This window comes from Aulonocara stuartgranti, assembly GCF_965226115.1.
Source record: "Aulonocara stuartgranti genome assembly, chromosome: 22".
Taxonomy (NCBI): domain Eukaryota; kingdom Metazoa; phylum Chordata; class Actinopteri; order Cichliformes; family Cichlidae; genus Aulonocara; species Aulonocara stuartgranti.
In genome coordinates this window covers 28362557-28375481 of record NC_138957.1, presented here as the reverse complement: position 1 = coordinate 28375481, position 12925 = coordinate 28362557, and the positions used below count along the sequence as shown (strand labels likewise).

The following is a 12925-nucleotide window of genomic DNA, read 5'->3' as shown; positions in this document are numbered from 1 at the left end:
AATCCGTGGATCGACTTCCTTCGAGGCGTGGACGTCTATCAGCAGAGAATGTACCTTCACCTATCAGCAGAGAATGTCCCTTAGTCTGTAACACAGTCAAATATATTCTCAAGTAATATTCAAGCATGCCATTCAGCGTGTTAGTACGAGCTCGGGAGCAGCTTGGGAGAACAAGAAAACAGAGACTGCTTCAGGTTGTCTTCCCAAATTGACTCAACTTTATTCACAAGTACAACAGTTTATATAGAGGGTAAAATTCATGAGACAGCAGATTATCAGTTTAAACCAGTACAGACCAAGATAAGGGAGCGTCTTCCTGCCCTTGGGTGAAGAAGCATCCTTTGTGTAGTGTATTAGTTCAGCTACAATTGTGATTATCTCAGCGACATATTTTCAAGGCACAAAACGAAGAGTTCTTTCATTAGTGAAATCTGAAACAAACCATTTGGCCTTCAACAGGCGTCTAAAAGATTAAGAAACTAATGTAGCTGAGGGAGTGATCTCTGTGGTATTTCAACCTTGTACCAGCCTGTGATTCTCACACATCAATTCTTGGGTCAAAGAGAAAAATAACTAAAACAAAGGGGCCTTATTGAATGACAGAGTTTTCTTGCATAATGTCACTATAAAACAATATCCAGTAAATGCTAACCGTAGTGCTAAAATTCACAACAAATATCTCCTTAAAGAACCGTACTACTACCAGGGGGTGCATATATATTACACAGCGTGACGTCTTCCTGTTCCATTTTCCCTTTCACCAACACAAATCTTCCCTCTTTATCTTTATGTTCTCCAGTAAACTCAAAACCAACCTTGTTCGGTATCAGAATGGCCACTCCTCTTTTTTTGCCAGATCTATGTGAGGCATAATAGATATTTTTGAATCCCATTCTCTTCCACTTCTCATGTTCTTCCTTTGATAGATGCGTTTCTTGTAGAAATGCAATATCATTTTTTTCCCTTTTTAGCTTTGAAACTATCTTACTCCTCTTAATGGGATTCTTTATACCATTTACATTCAAAGACAATACCTTATAATACCGCATATGTTCTATGCATTTCCAACTTATTTTCCTGCACCAACATAACAATACTCCCAGCCCTCAGAACACATAATAAACACACATGAACAAAGACAGAACTTGTCTTAACCAAATAAACCAGGTCTTCCATAAGAGAGGTTTTTTTTCTCTCCTCTCAGTCTGGGGGAAATGCCACAGTGTGGGGCCCCTCTCGTTTCCTATTTTAAAAGAAAAAGGGAAACTAAAAAACAAAAACAAAAAACATGTGAGTCACCTGCATCGGACCCTCACCACTCCATGATCAAAGGGGGATCGACGTGCCATATTCCATCACGGCCAGGGGAGGAGGCCATCCAACCATATACCCCCCTGTATTGATCAGCAGCCCGGTGCACCTGTTGTTCCGTTGGTCTTATGTTCATCTTAACAGCGAAACGGGGCGGGTGGGGCACAGGTGTTACTCCTCCGTACCGACGTCCTCCGTGCGCTGGAAAACCTTCAGCTTTTCCCGTGCGCTCCCGCGTAGATCAGCTGTATTCCCGGCGCACCGCGGCCCAACCACGCTCGTCGGTAACATACTGCTGATCATCTCCGCCGTAATGCCTTTGGGCTTTCTTGTGGCCACCGGTCCCACCGTCTTCTTAGATCCGCTGCAGCTTCCTCCACGTTATTGTATAGGACCATTCCCAAGTCAAAATGAACCCGCATTTAGCAAGCAGGGTCTGGAACCGGATGGCGTTTTCTTTAAGTACTTTTTTAACTGGGCCATACTCTTTTCTCTTCATTTGTATGTTTTCGGCATAGTCATGATCAAAGAAAATAGTGATGGGCAGATGAAGCCTCATGAAGCACTGAAGCTTTTCATCCAATTGGTTCATCCCAACGCGAAGCTTCATGAAGCTTCATTTGCTCTAGCAGGACACCTACTGGACGTAAAAATAATAGCTGGCATGAATTTGAAGAGTGTGGCATTTTGCACACAGCCTGTAAATGTCAACAACAAAAGGAGTGTGTAAAACATGTATATTGTAGTGATGGCAGTATACTGTGTATATTTATAGTGGCAGTATGGGAAATGATTATTTGGAAATGCTTGAAATGGAAATGATCATTTACTGTGAGGTGAGGTGTGGTTGGGGTGTGGACAGTAGTTGTGCTTTTGTAACGTTGAGGTATGGACAGCTACACACTGAGGCTTTGAGCCTCAGTCCTGCCTGTTCACATTTTATTCTGTAAAAACTAAATTTTCACTGCTTTTACGACCTTTTTAGTGGGGAGAACATAGCTAGGATTTAATGATTTAACAAGTCTTTTGAATCCTTTGTCCTCCACAATGCTAAATGGCTGGGAGTCCTCAATCACCATGCTGACCAGGTCTTCATCTATTTGAGATTGTTCTCCTGAGGAAAGACAATAAAGACAAAGCACAAATATAAATATCACACACGTAACTTATTACAGTTGTATAATATTGTTATATCATTTAGTAACATTACTGCATCCTATATTATCATTGCATTTGATGGCTCACCTGGTCTTGCTCCACAATCGGTGTTCCCCTTATTCTCATGCAAAGCTCTGTAGTGCCTAAGCATGGATGAGGTGTTGTTGTTATATCCCAGCTCCCTGGCACATAGCAAACACTTCACCTTGTACAAAAGTAAAGACAGCTTAACATAAATTGTATTGCACCATCAGTATCATAAAAATACATCTTCTGTAGAAATTTACATACCTTGTTGGGAGGAATAAGATCAAAATGTTCCCTCACAGGGGAGGACATCCTCCTCTTCTTAGCTGGCTCCATTCTCTCCTGACTTTCTCTCCTCACTCTCATAAACCTCCAAACTGTCTCCAAACTCTCACTAACCGCAACTCTCCATCAAACACCTACATTTTGAATGAAATCTGAGGGGTTTATATCGCTGTCATAGCTCGCGGCAAAGTTCGAACCACTTCATGAACCAGTCACGTGGTACAGCCGGGCAGCGAGGCTTCGGACGTCATCATTTTCAGCTCCTCCCATAAATGAAGCAAGCCTCGATACGCCCCCTCCATTACTCGACACACGCTCCGAAGCCTCGATACAGAACGTCCCATCACTAAAAGAAAATCCGTTTCTCCTTTATATATCCAGGCTTCTTCCATGCAGCGCGTAGGATTTGTTCTTTAATATTGAACTTTAAGAAGCGCACCACCGTTGATCGAGGGGGCGCCCCCGGCGGCGGCTGCACTCCCAGCGCCCGGTGAGCTCTCTCTATCCCTAGGTTCTTCTCGCTGCCCAAGTCCACACCGTCCCCCAACTCCGATATCATCATGCTTTCCACATACCTTAGCATGGAGGTGCCTTCTATGTTCTCAGGGATGCCATATATCCGTATGTTATTACGGCGTGAGTGCCCCTCCAAATCCGTAACCTTCTCTTGGAGCTGCCTCTGGTTATCCAGCAGCTGAACAATGGCATCCCTCACTCCAATGTCCCATTTCTCCTTCCCTACCATGTTTCTTTCCATTTCTTCCAGACGTTTCCCCACCTCCTCGATCCTGCTTGTGGCGGCGGTAACCTGTTGATTTATCTCGTGGGTTAACTCGCTCATTTGGGCTTTCATGTCCTCTTTCAAACTTGTTCTCACGAGCGATAGCTCCTTCTTCATCTCTGCCTTAAGGTCTTGCATGCCCTCCGCCACTACTTCACTCACCACTTGTCTGAGGGGGCCTAGCGCTGATGTTGCGGCCTCTGCCGCCATCTTCTCACCCTCTTGCTCGGAGCGTGTTTCATATGTCTTACTCTCAAGTCGCGTTTCTAAGCTTCGGCCTGGGGCTCGTCCCTTCTTATTTTTATCTCCGCTCATTATTCTTGAAGGGAAAGTCGCTTTTAATGAATTATATTCTTGAATTGCGGATTATTTTAGCTATCGATGCAGGAGCTCCTGTTTATGCTGCTACTCTCGCCACCAAAACACCGGAAGTCCAAATCATAAAATTCTTAAATCCATCAAGTCTCTCTGTGCCTGGGTCCAAAACATGACATCACTGTTTTGTACATTTTAACACAATTTAAACCCCACATTTGTGAAAGAAAATCAAAACACTTTTTTGAAAAGTCTGTAACAAAACCATCAAATCTGATAAAGGTTATTTAAATAGTGCAAAAGAAGAATGGATTAGAATAAAAAATAAATAAATACTACAACTTTGCCTATGGTACAATGTGTACAATGATTATACAACGATTTTTTCTTTTATTTTAACCTATGTGACTTTTCATTTTAGTAACAGATTGGAATTTTGTGTTGTAACATTTATGAGTTTCATGCTTTCATAGTGGTACTTGGGAGAGCTTGACATTTTCTCATGTGGTACACAGTGTAAAAAGTTTGAGAAACACTGATAAGGTAAGTGTATGTGTGTTTTTGGAAAACATTTGAAGCTGCTGTACAGAATCTTTGAAACAAGCTAGTGTAACCCCTCTCAGTCTCTATCTCCAGTGCTGTATGAGTAAAACTCTCTGGACTCGAGATGGGTAGAGCTCAGGTGTGGTTTATTCCCCTTTTGTGGGTCTCTGCAACAACATGGGACATGAATAATCATGGGTTTCCAGCAACAGGATTCCGCCCAAACACAGCAAAAGCTTCGTTGCTACAACGGGAAAAACAAATGATCGTATAGGGAACTCTTAATTTTCTCAAAATAAATAAAAACCAAAAATTTATTGGAAAATAAAATGGCAACAAAACTTATTACGGGGAAAAAAAGAAAAATATTACTGTATAGTGGTTTAGGTAAAAAAAAAAAAAAAAAGGAAAATTAATTTACTTAAATGCGCATTCATATTCATGTGAAAATAAATAAACGTCCAGACCAAAACCAAAATTTCCTTTCATGTACAATGGTAAATGGAACAATGCTGCCATCTACTGGACAAAACGTAATAAGCAGTATTTCTTAAACAGAATTAACCTGCAGCTCAACCAAATACATGTTTTAAAATACACATACCTGCAACAACATGGGACATGAATAACCATGGGTTTCCAGCAACAGAATTCCGCCCAAACTATCAAGAGAAGTTTCAAATTATTAGACACGACAGTCTCCTCTAGCTGTTAGCCATTAGCTCAGCGTGTTCTTTTTTCTACCGTCTAACCTAGGGGTCAGCAACCTTTAACACCCAAAGAGCCATTTGGACCCGGTTTCCACGCAAAAGAAAACACTGGGAGCCACAAATACATTTTGACATCTAAAATGAAGATAACACTGTATATATTGTTTTTTACCTTTATGCTTTGTGTGAACAACTAAGGTGTGTTGCTTATGAAATCCATGAAGTGCTACAGAGAAGATTACATTTTATTTATGTAATTAACACATTTTGAACTCTTAAAGAAATATAACAAAAGGAAAGACACCCAGCTGAACTAAAATGATCCATGTAGCAAACAAAAACTGTTATATTGCCTTTGGGCTTTTGGAGCCTTGACCTAACTTTTAAAAATAATTGGAAAAAAGCACTATGCTGCTAAAAAAATGAAAAATAGATATTTGCAAAACTCACAAACTCATATTTACATCAGGGACAATAGTTACCAAAGCCGGTTCAATGCATTCGTAACAATCTCTGCTGTAATCAAAAGTCCAGATCGTTCCTTACTGTTTATTTTTCTCTCATCAATTATAATGTGTTAATGTTGATTTGTTCTTTTACAGATTTAAGTTGTATTCATGTCTCGGTGGACATACTACAGTTGATTATATGTATGCATGTGTGTCTTTAAGATGGGTGGATATTAGCTCATATCATGAGTAGATCAGTCTCTAAGAGGTGTTTTTTAAACGCTGGCTGGCTGTTTCAGTTTCAGTTTTAGTTTATGACGTAGCTGCTTTAGAAGCAGGCCATCGAGGCAGCATGCCGGGCTCCGAGGATGAGATTAAGTGCTGCACTCGGTACTTTCTCTTCACCTGTGTGGACTTGTTGCTGTTCCTGCTTGATATAGGGCTGGATATATGGTCTGCTGTGTCCCTCTACAAGCAGGAGGCCTACGTGTACTTCAGCCTCCTGCTGCTGTTTCTCTTGGGCTCGTCCATGTTGGTTCAGGTGTACAGCTGGCTGTGGTACCGTTACGATGATTTCAAAATGAAGACAAAGATTGAGAAGAAGCCGAGCCAGTGCCAGCTCAAGCTGCTGCATGTTTTCCAGCTGGGGATCTTCTTCGGGTTGTTTCATGATGATATTTGTGCGTTCATAGAGCCCCAGGCACCATCTTTACATTTCCTCACATGTTCCTAGAAATATTTGATTTATAGGAAATAAAATTAAATGAACTTGTTTATTTGGCAGCTGCACCCACTACACTACAGGTGTAGTAACATTAAATTATTTACAAATTATTCTGTTTAATTTCCTCTTGATTTTAGGTTTCTGTTTATAGACCCATGAGTCATGGATCCATTTTCTTTTCAGTATATAAGCTAGTCACATCAATCACTCAGTTGTTTACTACTTATGTTCTGTAGATCTTTCTTTTCTTTATTATAATTGGGTAAAGCCTGTTTTATTCGGACGTTTGTTGCTACTTTTTGGTTTGAGATATTTTCAGTTCAGCGTGTCTGGTGGGAGGATTTGATGTAACTGGTTTTTCTGGTTCACAGGTATGCAGGAGTCATGGAGAAGTTTGTGCAAAGCTTACATGGAAAGTGTGGCCGAGTTTCTGAGACAGGATCTCTACATTTTGTGCTTCATAGAGACGTTTTCAGAGAGCGCCCCGCAGCTTGCTCTCATGCTCACCATCATTCTGGACAAATGTCGGCTGGATCCTGTTACAGGTACAGTTTGTTACTCAGCTTTTGATCACGTATACTTGGATCACTCAGGTGTAGCTTTTTGTTGAAAGTAGAATTACGAATAAAACCACATTCAAAGGTTTCTCATCTGTTTATAACCTGAATTCCAAAAGGGTTGGGACGCTGTATAAATTGTAAATAAAAACAGAATCCAGTGATCTGCAAATTAATAAACACTTATTTTATTTACAACAGAACATAGAAAATATATCAGTCTATCATCAAGCTCATTTTGAGTTTGATGGCAGCACCATGTGTCAAAAAAATAGGAACAGGGTCAAATTTCCCACTATGTAGTTTGCCCTCTTCTTTTAACAACAGTCTGTAAATGTCTGGGAACTGAGGCGATGAGCTGCTGGACATTTGGGAGAGGAACACTGTCCCATTCTTGCCTGATGTAAGATTGTAGCTGATCAACAGTTCTGAGTCGTATTTTTTGTTTCATGATGCTGCAAATGTTTTCAGTTGGTGAGAGATTGTGACTGAAGGCAGACCAGGTCACCCAGACTCTATCGTGAAGCCTTTATAATACACGCAGTATGCAGTTCAGCCTTGTCTTGCTGTGTTGTTCAGTTTGTTTCTAAGGCTCTCGCTACATAAAGGTCTGTATGGGAGCACGTGTTGTTCTAGAAACTTTCAGCATTGATGGTGCCTTTCCAGATGTGCAAACTGCCAATTCAACAGGTGGTTCAATAGGCAGCCACCATTTGGTGAGAGATGAGATGATGAGATAGCCTTTATTTGTCAGTTGCAGTTGCCCACAACCGAGATGACGGACCTTGCCGACCGTACATACAATACACAAATATCACCTTGGGGAGACAGGTCAGGCTAGGTAGCAAAAGGAAAAACAGCGAACTGTGTAACACAAAAGGGTAATCCAGGAGAAAAAGAATGCCTTGAAAAAAATTAGTATGTTGCATGTACTGAATTAGGGATGGGTATTGATAAGATTTTCACGATTCCGATTCCATTTTCGATTCTGTTTAACGATTCAATTCTTTATCGATTCTTTTTTTTTTTTTAAAAAGGAGAACACTAAGGTCGATTAGCTTAGAACTTTGTTTTATATCTTCTCTTTGAACAAGACATAAATTTAGGAGCAGCATGGCCTTACAAACCCAACAGTGAGATCTTAAGAGATCCACAGCCTACGGCTCTTCAATGGGGTGTCACAGGGTCCCCAGGAAAAAAAATTGTAAACGTAAAATAATAAAATAAATATTCTTCTGTAGCAATAACAAAGTATAACATAAATTATTCAGTAGCAATTACACAAGAATATCCAGTAATGTCCCTGCCTACAATTAAACACATTCACTTACCGAAAATTGGGGGCATCTGCTGTGGCAAATGGGTGCAAGCCTTTTACCACAAACTTAGTCACTGCTCGGTGACATTCGTCTATCCTGGCCTGAAAGGAGACGCTACCAGTAGACTGCAGCGAGAACTGCCAGCACTCTGTCTGTCTCTCTCATCACGGTCACCTAAATGCACAGTAATGGCAGGTTTTGTAATAAGGCTGATCGCGCCATCATAATATGCACTGTTAGTTGATTATTTACCTGCCGCATTAACGGGAGAGGACGTGCAAACGTTACCGCTGCTGCGGGGTTGAGATTCACGAGTCCGGAGCGGAATTAAAAACACGACATTCATTTAAGGTTATCACGTGTTTTGTGAGCAAATGCTTTTGCATATTCCTCCCTTAAATGAAATATCTACTTGCAAGTATTGCAAGTTGCCCTGTTGTCATCCGTTCTCGTAAAGTATGACCAAACTTTTTAGCGTTTGAGCCGCCATGTTTCCTGCCAGGTAAATGACGCTCCGCAACGTGGTGACGTCATTCGGGGCGACTGGAATCAATAAGGGAATCGTTTGCAAAAATGGCAAAGAATTCCAAGGAATTGAAACACTGGGAACCGGTTCTCAACAAGAACCGGTTTTCGATACCCATCCCTATACTTAATTCAGTAGTGCACATTGGTTGCACACAATTGTTTTGCTTTGGCAGAAACTTAAACAACTTAGTTAAATCAACACAACTTATTCATATTCAATAAGCCTGCTCATTTTGTGTTGATAAAACATGATGAAACATGTTTAGATGAAGTAAGTTGAGCCTTGTAATCTGGAACTGCTCAATGACTTTTACCCCAATACTACTTGGTCACTTCATATTACATAATGTTCAACAAAGTCTAGAGTCCGGTTTACATAAAAATTAAATGGACTTACAACTAGGGGTGGGTTTTTATAATCGATTCATCGATTAAAATCGATTCTGGCTTGGATAACGTAAAATCGATTCATTAAAATCCTGAATCGATTTTTTAATATAAATTTATTTTTCTCGAAACGCCGGAATCTCAGGTGAAAGATCACAAAATTTCAACAACCACCAAACATTTAAAACAGTAAATGAGAGCAGGAACACGGATTCTGCACGTAAACACAAAGCGCGGACCCGCCGACGGATCAGAATCAGTGAGATGTCGCCTTTCTCACCCGATGCCACGGACACGGTCGGGGCTGAAAGCCGACAGCTCACTGATTCCAATGTTTCGGCGGGTCTGCGCTTTGTGTTTACGCCCTTTTTGCGCTGATCATAAAGCTGTTAGTTTTATCTCTCTCCAAACAATATTGACCGAGCCAGCAGCAAAAGAAGATCCAAACTAAGCTTCACATAAACATCGTCATGAATTCACTCTGACTTTTGCTGTTTTGCTTCCACCACAATAAAATCACACTTCATGCACAGCTCTCTCTCTCTCACTCTCTCTCTCTCTCACTCTCTCTCTCTCTCTCTCTCTGTACTTCAAGAACAGTTTCCCGTCTAAAAGTCTGTTTTCTTCATTATTCGCTTGCTTGTTACGCACAAGTCTACTGTTGTTTACAGGCTGTCGGCCAATGTTTGTTTCCTTTTACTTACTTCGGAAAAGAAAACCTAATTTCTGCCTTCAATACTGAACAAATTTAAACTTTTTAAAATTATGCAAAACGCTCAGCTGTGTCTCTAATAAAACCTCTGTAACTTCAGAGGTAATGTTCATATGCTGATTAATGGTTTTCTTTTGTTTTTGATGTACTGCAGAATATTTTTATAAAATCCAGACCAGGAAAATCACCTTCTTGTTTTTCTGTGTTTTATCTTCAGCTACTTTGACACAAAGGCATCTGCTGTGATGCTCACAGTCTGGAAAGTGTCAGCTTCCTTTTTATAGATACAAAAATATGTAAATGTACTGATCTGAATTATAATATTTCTGAGGCAAAATTTCCCAGATTTAAATCGAATTGAATCGAATCGTGGATTGAATAGATTCGGGACCTTGTGAATCGGAATGAATTGATTCTAGAAATCAGTGATGATACCCAGCCCTACTTACAACAACTATCCAATCCTTATCCGGGTTCTGGGGGGCTGGGGCATAACCCCAAAGTGACAGGTTAAGAGGCAGGGTACACCCTGGACAGCTCACCAGTCTATCACATAGAGACCAACAACCATTTACACTCACATTCAGGAGCAATTTGGAATCACCAATTAACCTAACTCTAATTGTGTTACTGTTAACTGTGGGAGGAAACCAGAACACCCAGTGGATTGTGGATTTGAACCACAAAGCGATGGCATACACGTGGTGTGTGTGTAGCTGTCTGCCTCTTATAACTCCAGTGGTTTTCCTGCAATTTTTGAAAACTCATGTGATCTTGTTAATTTCATGAGTCCAGAAACTAACCACTCTTACTAGATTGTAACAGGTCATCTCACCAGGAACAAATTAAGTTGCTGAATTTCATGCAGATCCTACATGATTTAATTACTTTCACCATAGAAACATGAAATTATTTTCTTCAAATTACAAGTTAGACTTTTTTAATGTAACAACCACCCAATTTACTTTTTTCGGTATACCAAAAAAAAGTAGAGGCGGCTGCTCGACTTGACTGAGATGGATGCCTTCCTCAAACCACGATCCAAAGCGTGAACTGAAATCCTGTGCAGTGTCGCAGGATTTACCATTGCTATATCATTGACTTACTTCACTCGAACATGATATGAACAATTTAATCATGTAGTTTCTACACTATATAGTTACACTTAACTTTAAAGCATGAGTCACTTGTGTTAAATACATGCAAGCTGCTTATGTAAATCCAAGAGCTGGCCAATCCCTTTTTTCCAGTGTAGATGATGAGGAACACTGAGGAACATTTTTCTGAAATTGTTCACTTACTTGTCCAGCCTTCTTTTGCCTCCATGAGATGTGTTGCTGCCATCAAATTCAAAATTGCTTCAATTTTTGTGTGAAATCTGGTCATAAAATTTTGGAAAGTGAAATTGCAGCAGACAATTAAAAGCATCTTTGCTGGAGCTCACACAGAGATGTGAATAGAAGAGAAATAATTATACTAACCTATTATAATTGGTTGATGGGAAAATGTTAAATGCCAAATGAAACAAACATCATACAGTCGAAATAATAAAATACTGAATGACAAAAAATGTTTGAAAATATTTGGGGTTGCTTTTTGAACTCGTAAATTACTTGGATCTTCTAACAAAGAATCAACGTTTGTTCTGACTCTGTCCCTCGCTCTCTCCTCAGTGTTGAAGGCCATCGGCTCGACTTTGTCCATCGCCTCCTTTTTGACCACCTACGATCACTCAATGTGCACCTTCCTGCCAGAGAAGGAAAAACACCACATGATCTCGTTAGATCATGTGGTGTTTTTCCTGGTTCTCATCTCTTCTCGCATCGCTGCTCTCGCTCTTTTTGCCTCCGTGCTGCCCTGCTTCATCTTCGCCCACTTCATCTGCTCTTGGCTGGTTTTATTCTTCTTCGCTTGGCGATCGAAGACCAACTTCATGGATGACCCTCGTGGAGAATGGCTTTACAGAACCACTGTTGGCCTCATTTGGTATTTTAACTGGTTTAGTGTGGCCAAGGGGATGAGGATCAGGTCCGTGCTCTATCACGTGTATATCCTTATTGATATTTGCATCCTCTGTGGTTTGTGGTGCTGGAAGATGAGCACAGATCCTCCTGATTTTGTGACACACCCTTTAACCACGGCTGCCTGTGTTGTTGCAGTTTATGTCCTTGGTCTGTTATTTAAAGTTATTTATTATACGTTCTTCCATCCAAACCTTGATAAAGATAAGCTGAAAGGGGCCACCATCACAGAGGAGCAACCTGAAGATGAAGAGCGTCCCCTTAAGGCCACTGACAATAAAAGAATGAGGAAGCTGGCCGAGAACTTCTTCTGCTGACCTGCATCATTTGACATCCACAGGATGTGGAGATCAGAAAGAGACTGAGTCATGTAGGTCACAAGGCTGTGTGGGACTGAGGACTGCTGCCTGATTACAGATACAGACACAGATACAATATTGAATGATTTTGCTCAAGTTTATGTGGGAATGAATGTACAGAAACACTTTATACTCTGTATTAACTTGTGCTTTCCTCTAATGAAGCATTTAAAATGCCTCACTTGTTACATCAGTGGTTCTTAACCTTGTTGGAGGTACCGAACCCCACCAGCTTCATATGCGCATTCACTGAACCCCTCTTTAGTGAAAAATAAAATGTGATTTTTTTACTGGTGCACAAAATGAGCCATGCATGTCATGGTGGAGGCTCTGCCGAACCCCTGAGACCGACTCACCGAACCCCTAGGGTTCGATCGAACCCAGGTTAAGAACCACTGTGTTACATGCTTGTATGAAATAGTGATGGGTTGACAAAGAGATCAGTTTGCTAATGCTAATGAATGGGTCTGCCTCCCTAAAATATATGACAGTATTAAACCAGTATAAAAATCAAGTTTACAAAAATTTTTAATTGGCCATTTTAAAAGAACGTGGAATGGCATTTTTACGTGTGTGTGTGTGTGTTTGCTTTTTAAATTCCCATTTGTATACCACCTTGTGTGGAAGTGTCCATTTTCTTACACAGTAGTGTTGATGTAGGATGTGTGAAATAAGTATAAATTATTAGCGAGGTACTGACATAGAAGCAGCAAAAATACAGAAAGTGAAAGAAATAAAA

General features: G+C 40.5%; 1 pseudogene across 1 annotated transcript; it reads left to right on the top strand.

Moving 5' to 3' along the window:
* The first annotated feature begins 5931 nt into the window (after nt 1-5931).
* On the top strand, nt 5932-12223 carry LOC309698565 (XK-related protein 8-like; annotated as a pseudogene). The gene is made up of 3 exons (XR_014280805.1): nt 5932-6239; nt 6675-6848; nt 11480-12223. The product of XR_014280805.1 is annotated as an XK-related protein 8-like (transcript).
* The last annotated feature ends 702 nt before the right edge of the window (nt 12224-12925 follow it).